An 11,172-nucleotide genomic window follows, 5' to 3' on the forward strand; every position below is an offset into this window, starting at 1 on the left:
TTTTCGAAGATATTGCTGGCAATTCAATGCTCTTTGTATTGTAATTTTATTTAGGAATTGGATTTCTAATGTAATATTATAACTACATTTAAACAAAACAGATGTGTGGAAATGGGAATAAACCTCTCTTGTTTTTATATATTTGATCTTTTTTTAAAATTTTACTTGTAACATAAGTTATTATATATTACAATAAGATATTATCTTTTTTAATTAGAGTATTGTGTATATTTATAGATATGTAGATAGAGAATATAAATATAGACACAACCCAACTCAAATATAAATATAGAAATGTGTTTCAAATATATGCAGGTATACATAAAATTTTTAAATAATTGTAAATATAAAATAACATCAATTGATACTACGCATAATAAAAGTAATACTGTATATGTCTTATTTATTATATTATAGGAAATAGATATAAAATAGATATATCAATTGATGTACTATACTTATAAAACAAATTATAGATATGATAATTATAATTATTAAAGTATTTATCAAGTAGTTGAAAATAAAGGATGGTTTTGTTTTTCATTTGGCAAAAGCAGGGGTTTTAGTATAAAAATTATAAATACAAATAATATAAAGGTAGAAGTCTAAGTATATAAATATATCATAAATAGCTAAAGATTAATATAAAAATTAAAAATAAAGGAAAAAACAAGGTTTAGCAGTAGATATGATACGTAATTTAAAAAATAATTTATCTCTATTATTTGAACAGGATACATATTATATATATTTTAAATATAATGCATCAATATAAACTAGAAATATAAATGTGTATATAGTCATGCAAGCTATAAATATAACAATATTTCAGTATAGTTTAAAAGAAGGGTTTTCTGGTATTTATTTAGTTAGAATTGGTTTTTTTTTAAATAATAAAAGTGTTTTAGAAATGTAGTTTTAAGCTATAGAAGAACTATATAAGAACTATACAATTAATAGAGAAAGATATTTATAAAAACACAGAGAAATACATATAAACAATAGGAATAGACAGAATATATTGTATAAATTACATGCTACATCAATGTTCACTATAAATATGCGTGTGACTATAAATATGAAAAATAGAAATAAAACTTTTATTTAAACATGGCTTTAAATCAAGGGGGCTTGTTTGACTCTTGCTCGATAGGAGGCAGGTTTCTGGCATTTATTTCAGAGCAGTTTTTGTCTGGGGTCGCCCCTGTTCTTTTTTGCCGCCGTCGCTGCCCGCAGCCCCGAGGCGCGCTGCGCCCCCGTCTGGGGCGGGCGGCAGTGCTGCCTCCTTGTGGGCAGAGCGCGGTACTGCAGCCGTGAGCCGGCAGGCAGCCGAGAGGCCGCCACGTTGGGAGTGGCGTGTCGCGGGTGTCTCGGACTGGCTTGACCTTCTCAAAATGGCGGCCAAAAAGGCGGAGAAAATAGCACACCCCGGTGAGTCTGCCCCCCTGTGTCCAAAGGGCGGTACTGCACCCCCCGAGCCAGCGCCTTGCCTCTCGCCGCTGGGTGCCGGGGGCGGCGGAAGGACGCGGCTGCCGAGCGAAGGAAGTGCGAGGGGCGGGAGCGAGCGGCATCGGAACAGGGCTGCAGCCCCCGGGCCCGCGCCCGCCCCGCTCCAGGCGCTGGGAGCGACCGCGGGCCGGACAATCCCGGCGGGGCGGCCCCGGGCAGGCGGCGCAGGAGGCGGAGCGGGGCCGTGGCTCTCCCCGCCGTCGCTGCCGGCAGCTTTGGAAGGTCGGGCCGGGCGCCCGTCCCGTCCCGCCGGCTCCCAGTCTCTGTAAACTCCTCTGTGGCTTCGCAGGTCCGTGCTGGAGAGTGGGAGAAAGGGCCCTGCTGGTTGCCGTGTCCTCGGTGGGCAGCGAGCTCTGACCTTGGCAGGATGGGCTGCTGAGTAATGGAACAATGGGGATGCGCTTTTATGTATTTAGTGACCTTTACAGATTTCTCCCCCTGCTTCAGGTGAGCGTGCATCATTGCAGGCTTGGGATTGAGTGAAATGCGCTGAGGAAACCGGCTCTGGGGAGGGAAATGCTCTGTTAACATGTGCCTGTTCTTCTGTCAGACTCATCACAGCAGGACAGCGTGAAGACTGAAAGTGTAAGAAGATGTGGAGGGAAAGAGAGAATCTGACAGGAGCATCGAACGCACGAGTGCACGAATTTTGCTTTTGGCTTGGATTTAAACTCAGAAGTTGTAAGGAATTTAGGAATGAGAAGGGACATTTCAGAAGGAGAAGGAGTTGTTGTTACAGTCCTGGCAAAATCTCTTGTTCTAGCTAATAAAAGAAGTTATTTTAAATAAAAAAAATTTAAAATGTGGAGGTTTTTTCCTTGACTATTATATTAATTGGTGGTATATGGTGTGTTGTTTTATTTCTTGGTATTATTAACTCTGTGTAAATTGTTTTTTGAGTGAAGCTAACTTTCTGGATGGGTTGGTTTGTATTTGAGGTAGGTTTCAATAGGTTTCTTTCATAGACTTCTCATAGGTATTACTGGGATTTTGGTATTGTTTACTGTATGTATAAACATACAGATTTGGTAGGGCCAGTTGGGCTGCTGGAGTTTTGGGTGTGAATTTATTAGATGGCTTTGGTTAAATACAGAATAATTATGTAAGTTAACAGCAAATGACCCAATTTATCTAGCTATGCTACCTAACCACAAAGTTTTATGTCTTACCAGTTTTCTGTTCTTCTGCTCCAAGTAGCTGTTGCAAAAAAGAAAGCACTGTTATTTTTGTGAAGAGTTTTCTTCTATAACAAGCCCTTTACTCCCCTTGAATCTGAGTGGCCAAACAGCTGCAGCTGTTCTGAGGGCTTTTACACCTGGGAGGATTTGCCCCCTCCCTTTTCCTGGGTGCCATGGGAACGAGAGGCGGGCACCATCGGGGGTATATTAACCCCAGCCTTGGCTGAGGGGCTTCATTCCCTCTCTGGGATGTGCTGGGGTAGGAGTTCTCCTCTCATTTCAGTGAAAAGGCTCTTTCAGCTCATCTCAGCTTGTTTCCAGCAGGTGTTTCTGGGCATCTAAAGCAGCAGAGGCTTGGAAGAGACTGTGAAGAAAACAGCATGGAATACAGGGAGTATGTAGGTTCACAATTTTGGGTTTTGTGTTTAGGGGTGTTAAAGCACCTTTGTAATTTCTGGTTTTGTTCTTGGTTTGTTTTTTATGGTTTTTAGGAGGAGCACGCCTTTCAGAGATTCCAGGTTGTGTCAAGCACAACACTTTTTGCAGCAGATTCATCGTGTCTCAGGAGGGATCTGCCCAGTATCCAAGATGATGTTTGAGATTGAGGCTTCAGGTGAGTTGAGGATTGTGAGTGGGAGAGGGAGGGTGAGCAGGTATCCAGTTAGGAGTTCTTGGGAGGGGGTTTGCAGGCAGCAGGGTGAGAAAGGGTGTTTATTTGTTTATTTGAGGGCCCCCCCCACAAGGCTTCTAGCAGAGGCATTCCCATGTCTTAGAGCACACAGAGTCATCCAGTGCACTCACAGGAATGCCATTTAACTTTGCCTTTCTCTAACCCAGGTGCCAGCCCTAATAAAGGCCACAGCCTTGGAATCAGGATGAAGCTGGAGCCTGAGGGAGCCAGGCACACTCAGGAGAGGGCAAGTAGCTGACTGGCTGGGATTTGGCCCGCATAACTCTGGACTCATTCTTTGGTTTTGGTTTTCTTTATTGTAGCTGACCGAGAGGCTCACAGGCCATCACGAGGCTCTCTGAAGCAGACTCATTTCAGGTGCAACGTGGATTCCCATCACCGATCATCCAGAAGATAAGTTGGGAGCCACGGCCTGGAGATGGGGGTGTAGCAGGTTGGGAGTTCTTGGGACAGATTTAAAAATTAGCGGAGGGAAAAGCAAACTTGTCCAAGGGCCTCTTAGGACAGCTAAAGGGAGAGGCTCTACTTTTGATGGCAGCTTTCAGGCGGGCAGTGCAGAACAGCTCTGGTTTGTGTCGTGGTTTCCGGTGTGCCGTGTTCCCTAGTGTGTCTTTGGGGTCCCTTTTGCCTTCTTCCCTCGAGGCCCTCACCACAAGCATGATGTGTGGTGTTTGATGTCCCCCTGTTTGTCACGTTCTGTGTCACGGGTGTCTGCACACATATGGGTGCCGGAGCTGTTCTGCCCTGCCGCACGGCCAGCTGCAATGGGACAAGCCCTGGGGAGTGTAAATTTGTAATGGGGGCTGTACTTGGGCTCTAGATGCTATTCCTAGATGGACCTAAGGTGTTTGCAGCTTGTGAGTTATCCTGGTGGTGTTTGACACATGTTCTGACTTTCTTTCAGGTGCAGATGCATTGCATCCATGGCAGAGGGTCAGAGTTAGCAGGTGCCGGGCCTTCCTAGGAGCAGGGTGAGTAGCAGACTGGTGGGGTTTTGGCCGATGGGGTGCCAAGATCAGGCACTGATGTTTGGTTCTCTTTACTCTAGCTGTCTGAGAGACACCAGCCCGGTGACAGCAGGACCTTCCCAGCTGACGAGGTGGCCTTTCTTTGCACGTGGCACGGACTGGCATCGCCAGATGTCTGAGAGATAAGTAGAGGGCTATGACCCACAGAGGGGATGAAGGCAGGGTGCTGGTTTGGGAATTACTGGGAAGGGTTTTTGAGTCCAATTTGGCGGTGGGGGGGTGTCCATGAAGTGGCCCCTTAGGCCCCATGAAAGCCAAGTCTCACCTTTGATCACAGTGCTGAGGTGTTCAGGGCAGAGCAGTCCCGGTGTGTCTGGTGTCACTTGTCTGCTGTGCATTATGTGTTGTTTGTGTATCTCCTGTCTTTTACCTTAGCACTTTGAGGGGCCTGTCAGAAACCTTGGCATCATTGTTAGCATCTGTGATCTCTGCATTCCTTGGCCTGGCACCCAGGCCAGAGATGCAATTCTGATACCTGTCTGAGCTCCCCAGTCAAAAGTTCTCTCTTTGGAAGCATCCAGTCAGATGTCTTGTCAGGTCTTGTTCTGAGCTGTACGGACAGCTGTGCCCCACCTGGATCCATTATGGTGGATTAGGGCTTGAAAGAATGTGAGGGCAGGCAGAGGATTCTGACCATAGGATTCCTAGGCATCCATCTTTGAATGATTGATTCCAAGAACAGTAGTTAGCATCTTCTTCCTGCAGTGTTCTCTGAGCCTCATCAGCTCACCGTCAGTTTGAACTCAGTCATCTCCTTTTGCATGCTCTCAGTCCTTGCAGCCATTTTCCTTGCCAAGAGATTTCTGTTCCTGTTGTGTCCCCGTTGTGTGTCCTGTCCTGTCTGTCCTGTGTCACGGGTGTCAGCACACATTTGTGCCGGGGCTGCTCTGCCCTGCCGCATAGCCTGGTGCGATAGGAGAGGGCCCGGGGACTTGGAATGTGTAATGTGGGGTGTAGTTGGACTCCAGATGGGATTTGTTGATGGACACAGGACATCTGGAGCTCTTAAGTTGTCCTGCAACAGTGTGACTCTTGTCCTAACGTTTTTTTCAGATTCAGATGAATTAAATCTGGGCCAGAGGGCCCCATCCCGGGTGAGGGGATTCCCCCGAGCAGGTGAGGCCCCATTTGTCTGTGGAGCAGAAGTGTACATGGTGACTCTGTTAGAGCTCACTTCTTTGTCTTTCTTTTTAGGAAGTGAATCTGGATAGCAGCAGTCAAGGTGAGCCGTGGAGAGAAGTGGTTGTTATTGCTCAGCTCTCAAGGAGAAGAATTTTTTCAGCAGCTTGATCATGTCACAAGAGGGATCTGCCCAGTGTCAAGGATGATGTTTGAGATTGAGGCTTCAGGTGAGTTGAGGATTGTGAGTGGGAGAGGGAGGGTGAGCAGGTATCCAGTTAGGAGTTCTTGGGAGGGAGTTTGCAGGCAGCAGGGTGAGAAAGGGTGTTTATTTGTTTATTTGAGGGCCCCCCCCACAAGGCTTCTAGCAGAGGCATTCCCATGTCTTAGAGCACACAGAGTCATCCAGTGCACTCACAGGAATGCCATTTAACTTTGCCTTTCTCTAACCCAGGTGCCAGCCCTAATAAAGGCCACAGCCTTGGAATCAGGATGAAGCTGGAGCCTGAGGGAGCCAGGCACACTCAGGAGAGGGCAAGTAGCTGACTGGCTGGGATTTGGCCCGCATAACTCTGGACTCATTCTTTGGTTTTGGTTTTCTTTATTGTAGCTGACCGAGAGGCTCACAGGCCATCACGAGGCTCTCTGAAGCAGACTCATTTCAGGTGCAACGTGGATTCCCGTCGCCGATCATCCGAAAGATAAGTTGGGAGCCACGGCCTGGAGATGGGGGTGTAGCAGGTTGGGAGTTCTTGGGACAGATTTAAAAATTAGCGGAGGGAAAAGCAAACTTGTCCAAGGGCCTCTTAGGACAGCTAAAGGGAGAGGCTCTACTTTTGATGGCAGCTTTCAGGCGGGCAGTGCAGAACAGCTCTGGTTTGTGTCGTGGTTTCCGGTGTGCTGTGTTCCCTAGTGTGTCTTTGGGGTACCTTTTGCCTTCTTCCCTCGCGGCCCTCACCACAAGCATGATGTGTGGTGTTTGATGTCCCCCTGTTTGTCACGTTCTGTGTCACGGGTGTCTGCACACATATGGGTGCCGGAGCTGTTCTGCCCTGCCGCACGGCCAGCTGCAATGGGACAAGCCCTGGGGAGTGTAAATTTGTAATGGGGGCTGTACTTGGGCTCTAGATGCTATTCCTAGATGGACCTAAGGTGTTTGCAGCTTGTGAGTTATCCTGGTGGTGTTTGACACATGTTCTAACTTTCTTTCAGGTGCAGATGCATTGCATCCATGGCAGAGGGTCAGAGTTAGCAGGTGCCGGGCCTTCCTAGGAGCACGGTGAGTAGCAGACTGGTGGGGTTTTGGCCGATGGGGTGCCAAGATCAGGCACTGATGTTTGGTTCTCTTTAATCTAGCTGTCTGAGAGACACCAGCCCGGTGACAGCAGGACCTTCCCAGCTGACGAGGTGGCCTTTCTTTGCACGTGGCACGGACTGGCATCGCCAGATGTCTGAGAGATAAGTAGAGGGCTATGACCCACAGAGGGGATGAAGGCAGGGTGCTGGTTTGGGAATTACTGGGAAGGGTTTTTGAGTCCAATTTGGCGGTGGGGGGGTGTCCATGAAGTGGCCCCTTAGGCCCCATGAAAGCCAAGTCTCACCTTTGATCACAGTGCTGAGGTGTTCAGGGCAGAGCAGTCCCGGTGTGTCTGGTGTCACTTGTCTGCTGTGCATTATGTGTTGTTTGTGTATCTCCTGTCTTTTACCTTAGCACTTTGAGGGGCCTGTCAGAAACCTTGGCATCATTGTTAGCATCTGTGATCTCTGCATTCCTTGGCCTGGCACCCAGGCCAGAGATGCAATTCTGATACCTGTCTGAGCTCCCCAGTCAAAAGTTCTCTCTTTGGAAGCATCCAGTCAGATGTCTTGTCAGGTCTTGTTCTGAGCTGTACGGACAGCTGTGCCCCACCTGGATCCATTATGGTGGATTAGGGCTTGAAAGAATGTGAGGGCAGGCAGAGGATTCTGACCATAGGATTCCTAGGCATCCATCTTTGAATGATTGATTCCAAGAACAGTAGTTAGCATCTTCTTCCTGCAGTGTTCTCTGAGCCTCATCAGCTCACCGTCAGTTTGAACTCAGTCATCTCCTTTTGCATGCTCTCAGTCCTTGCAGCCATTTTCCTTGCCAAGAGATTTCTGTTCCTGTTGTGTCCCCGTTGTGTGTCCTGTCCTGTCTGTCCTGTGTCACGGGTGTCAGCACACATTTGTGCCGGGGCTGCTCTGCCCTGCCGCATAGCCTGGTGCGATAGGAGAGGGCCCGGGGACTTGGAATGTGTAATGTGGGGTGTAGTTGGACTCCAGATGGGATTTGTCGATGGACACAGGACATCTGGAGCTCTTAAGTTGTCCTGCAACAGTGTGACTCTTGTCCTAACGTTTTTTTCAGATTCAGATGAATTAAATCTGGGCCAGAGGGCCCCATCCCGGGTGAGGGGATTCCCCCGAGCAGGTGAGGCCCCATTTGTCTGTGGAGCAGAAGTGTACATGGTGACTCTGTTAGAGCTCACTTCTTTGTCTTTCTTTTTAGGAAGTGAATCTGGATAGCAGCAGTCAAGGTGAGCCGTGGAGAGAAGTGGTTGTTATTGCTCAGCTCTCAAGGAGAAGAATTTTTTCAGCAGCTTGATCATGTCACAAGAGGGATCTGCCCAGTGTCAAGGATGATGTTTGAGATTGAGGCTTCAGGTGAGTTGAGGATTGTGAGTGGGAGAGGGAGGGTGAGCAGGTATCCAGTTAGGAGTTCTTGGGAGGGAGTTTGCAGGCAGCAGGGTGAGAAAGGGTGTTTATTTGTTTATTTGAGGGCCTCCCCCACAAGGCTTCTAGCAGAGGCATTCCCATGTCTTAGAGCACACAGAGTCATCCAGTGCACTCACAGGAATGCCATTTAACTTTGCCTTTCTCTAACCCAGGTGCCAGCCCTAATAAAGGCCACAGCCTTGGAATCAGGATGAAGCTGGAGCCTGAGGGAGCCAGGCACACTCAGGAGAGGGCAAGTAGCTGACTGGCTGGGATTTGGCCCGCATAACTCTGGACTCATTCTTTGGTTTTGGTTTTCTTTATTGTAGCTGACCGAGAGGCTCACAGGCCATCACGAGGCTCTCTGAAGCAGACTCATTTCAGGTGCGACGTGGATTCCCGTCGCCGATCATCCAAAAGATAAGTTGGGAGCCATGGCCTGGAGATGGGGGTGTAGCAGGTTGGGAGTTCTTGGGACAGATTTAAAAATTAGCGGAGGGAAAAGCAAACTTGTCCAAGGGCCTCTTAGGACAGCTAAAGGGAGAGGCTCTACTTTTGATGGCAGCTTTCAGGCGGGCAGTGCAGAACAGCTCTGGTTTGTGTCGTGGTTTCCGGTGTGCCGTGTTCCCTAGTGTGTCTTTGGGGTCCCTTTTGCCTTCTTCCCTCGAGGCCCTCACCACAAGCATGATGTGTGGTGTTTGATGTCCCCCTGTTTGTCACGTTCTGTGTCACGGGTGTCTGCACACATATGGGTGCCGGAGCTGTTCTGCCCTGCCGCATGGCCAGCTGCAATGGGACAAGCCCTGGGGAGTGTAAATTTGTAATGGGGGCTGTACTTGGGCTCTAGATGCTATTCCTAGATGGACCTAAGGTGTTTGCAGCTTGTGAGTTATCCTGGTGGTGTTTGACACATGTTCTGACTTTCTTTCAGGTGCAGATGCATTGCATCCATGGCAGAGGGTCAGAGTTAGCAGGTGCCGGGCCTTCCTAGGAGCAGGGTGAGTAGCAGACTGGTGGGGTTTTGGCCGATGGGGTGCCAAGATCAGGCACTGATGTTTGGTTCTCTTTACTCTAGCTGTCTGAGAGACACCAGCCCGGTGACAGCAGGACCTTCCCAGCTGACGAGGTGGCCTTTCTTTGCACCTGGCACGGACCGGCATCGCCAGATGTCTGAGAGATAAGTAGAGGGCTATGACCCACAGAGGGGATGAAGGCAGGGTGCTGGTTTGGGAATTACTGGGAGGGGTTTTTGAGTCCAATTTGGCGGTGGGGGGGTGTCCATGAAGTGGCCCCTTAGGCCCCATGAAAGCCAAGTCTCACCTTTGATCACAGTGCTGAGGTGTTCAGGGCAGAGCAGTCCCGGTGTGTCTGGTGTCACTTGTCTGCTGTGCATTATGTGTTGTTTGTGTATCTCCTGTCTTTTACCTTAGCACATTGAGGGGCCTGTCAGAAACCTTGGCATCATTGTTAGCATCTGTGATCTCTGCATTCCTTGGCCTGGCACCCAGGCCATAGAACTTTTGACTCGGGAGCTCAGGCAGGCATCAGACTCTTCTCTCTTTGGAAGCATCCAGTCAGATGTCTTGTCAGGTCTTGTTCTGAGCTGTACAGACAGCTGTGCCCCACCTGGATCCATTATGGTGGATTAGGGCTTGAAAGAATGTGAGGGCAGGCAGAGCATTCTGACCATAGGATTCCTAGGCATCCATCTTTACTGTTCTTGGAATCAATCATTCAGTTAGCATCTTCTTCCTGCAGTGTTCTCTGAGCCTCATCAGCTCACCGTCAGTTTGAACTCAGTCATCTCCTTTTGCATGCTCTCAGTCCTTGCAGCCGTTTTCCTTGCCAAGAGATTTCTGTTCCTGTTGTGTCCCCGTTGTGTGTCCTGTCCTGTCTGTCCTGTGTCACGGGTGTCAGCACACATTTGTGCCGGGGCTGCTCTGCCCTGCCGCATAGCCTGGTGCGATAGGAGAGGGCCCGGGGACTTGGAATGTGTAATGTGGGGTGTAGTTGGACTCCAGATGGGATTTGTCGATGGACACAGGACATCTGGAGCTCTTAAGTTGTCCTGCAACAGTGTGACTCTTGTCCTAACGTTTTTTTCAGATTCAGATGAATTAAATCTGGGCCAGAGGGCCCCATCCCGGGTGAGGGGATTCCCCCGAGCAGGTGAGGCCCCATTTGTCTGTGGAGCAGAAGTGTACATGGTGACTCTGTTAGAGCTCACTTCTTTGTCTTTCTTTTTAGGAAGTGAATCTGGATAGCAGCAGTCAAGGTGGGCCGTGGAGAGAAGTGGTTGTTATTGCTCAGCTCTCAAGGAGAAGAATTTTTTCAGCAGCTTGATCATGTCACAAGAGGGATCTGCCCAGTGTCAAGGATGATGTTTGAGATTGAGGCTTCAGGTGAGTTGAGGATTGTGAGTGGGAGAGGGAGGGTGAGCAGGTATCCAGTTAGGAGTTCTTGGGAGGGGGTTTGCAGGCAGCAGGGTGAGAAAGGGTGTTTATTTGTTTATTTGAGGGCCCCCCCCACAAGGCTTCTAGCAGAGGCATTCCCATGTCTTAGAGCACACAGAGTCATCCAGTGCACTCACAGGAATGCCATTTAACTTTGCCTTTCTCTAACCCAGGTGCCAGCCCTAATAAAGGCCACAGCCTTGGAATCAGGATGAAGCTGGAGCCTGAGGGAGCCAGGCACACTCAGGAGAGGGCAAGTAGCTGACTGGCTGGGATTTGGCCCGCATAACTCTGGACTCATTCTTTGGTTTTGGTTTTCTTTATTGTAGCTGACCGAGAGGCTCACAGGCCATCACGAGGCTCTCTGAAGCAGACTCATTTCAGGTGCAACGTGGATTCCCATCACCGATCATCCCGAAGATAAGTTGGGAGCCACGGCCTGGAGATGGGGGCGTAGC

The 11,172-nt window shown here is 48.8% G+C and overlaps 1 long non-coding RNA gene across 1 annotated transcript; it reads left to right on the forward strand.

The window, feature by feature from the left end:
* The first annotated feature begins 919 nt into the window (after positions 1-919).
* LOC141730191 (uncharacterized) lies at positions 920-3,311 on the forward strand. The gene is made up of 3 exons (XR_012581726.1): positions 920-1,956; positions 2,060-3,081; positions 3,179-3,311. It is a non-coding gene; the product is annotated as an uncharacterized LOC141730191 (long non-coding RNA).
* Positions 3,312-11,172: the final 7,861 nt, after the last annotated feature.

Source organism: Zonotrichia albicollis, chromosome 9 (assembly GCF_047830755.1).
Source record: "Zonotrichia albicollis isolate bZonAlb1 chromosome 9, bZonAlb1.hap1, whole genome shotgun sequence".
Taxonomy (NCBI): domain Eukaryota; kingdom Metazoa; phylum Chordata; class Aves; order Passeriformes; family Passerellidae; genus Zonotrichia; species Zonotrichia albicollis.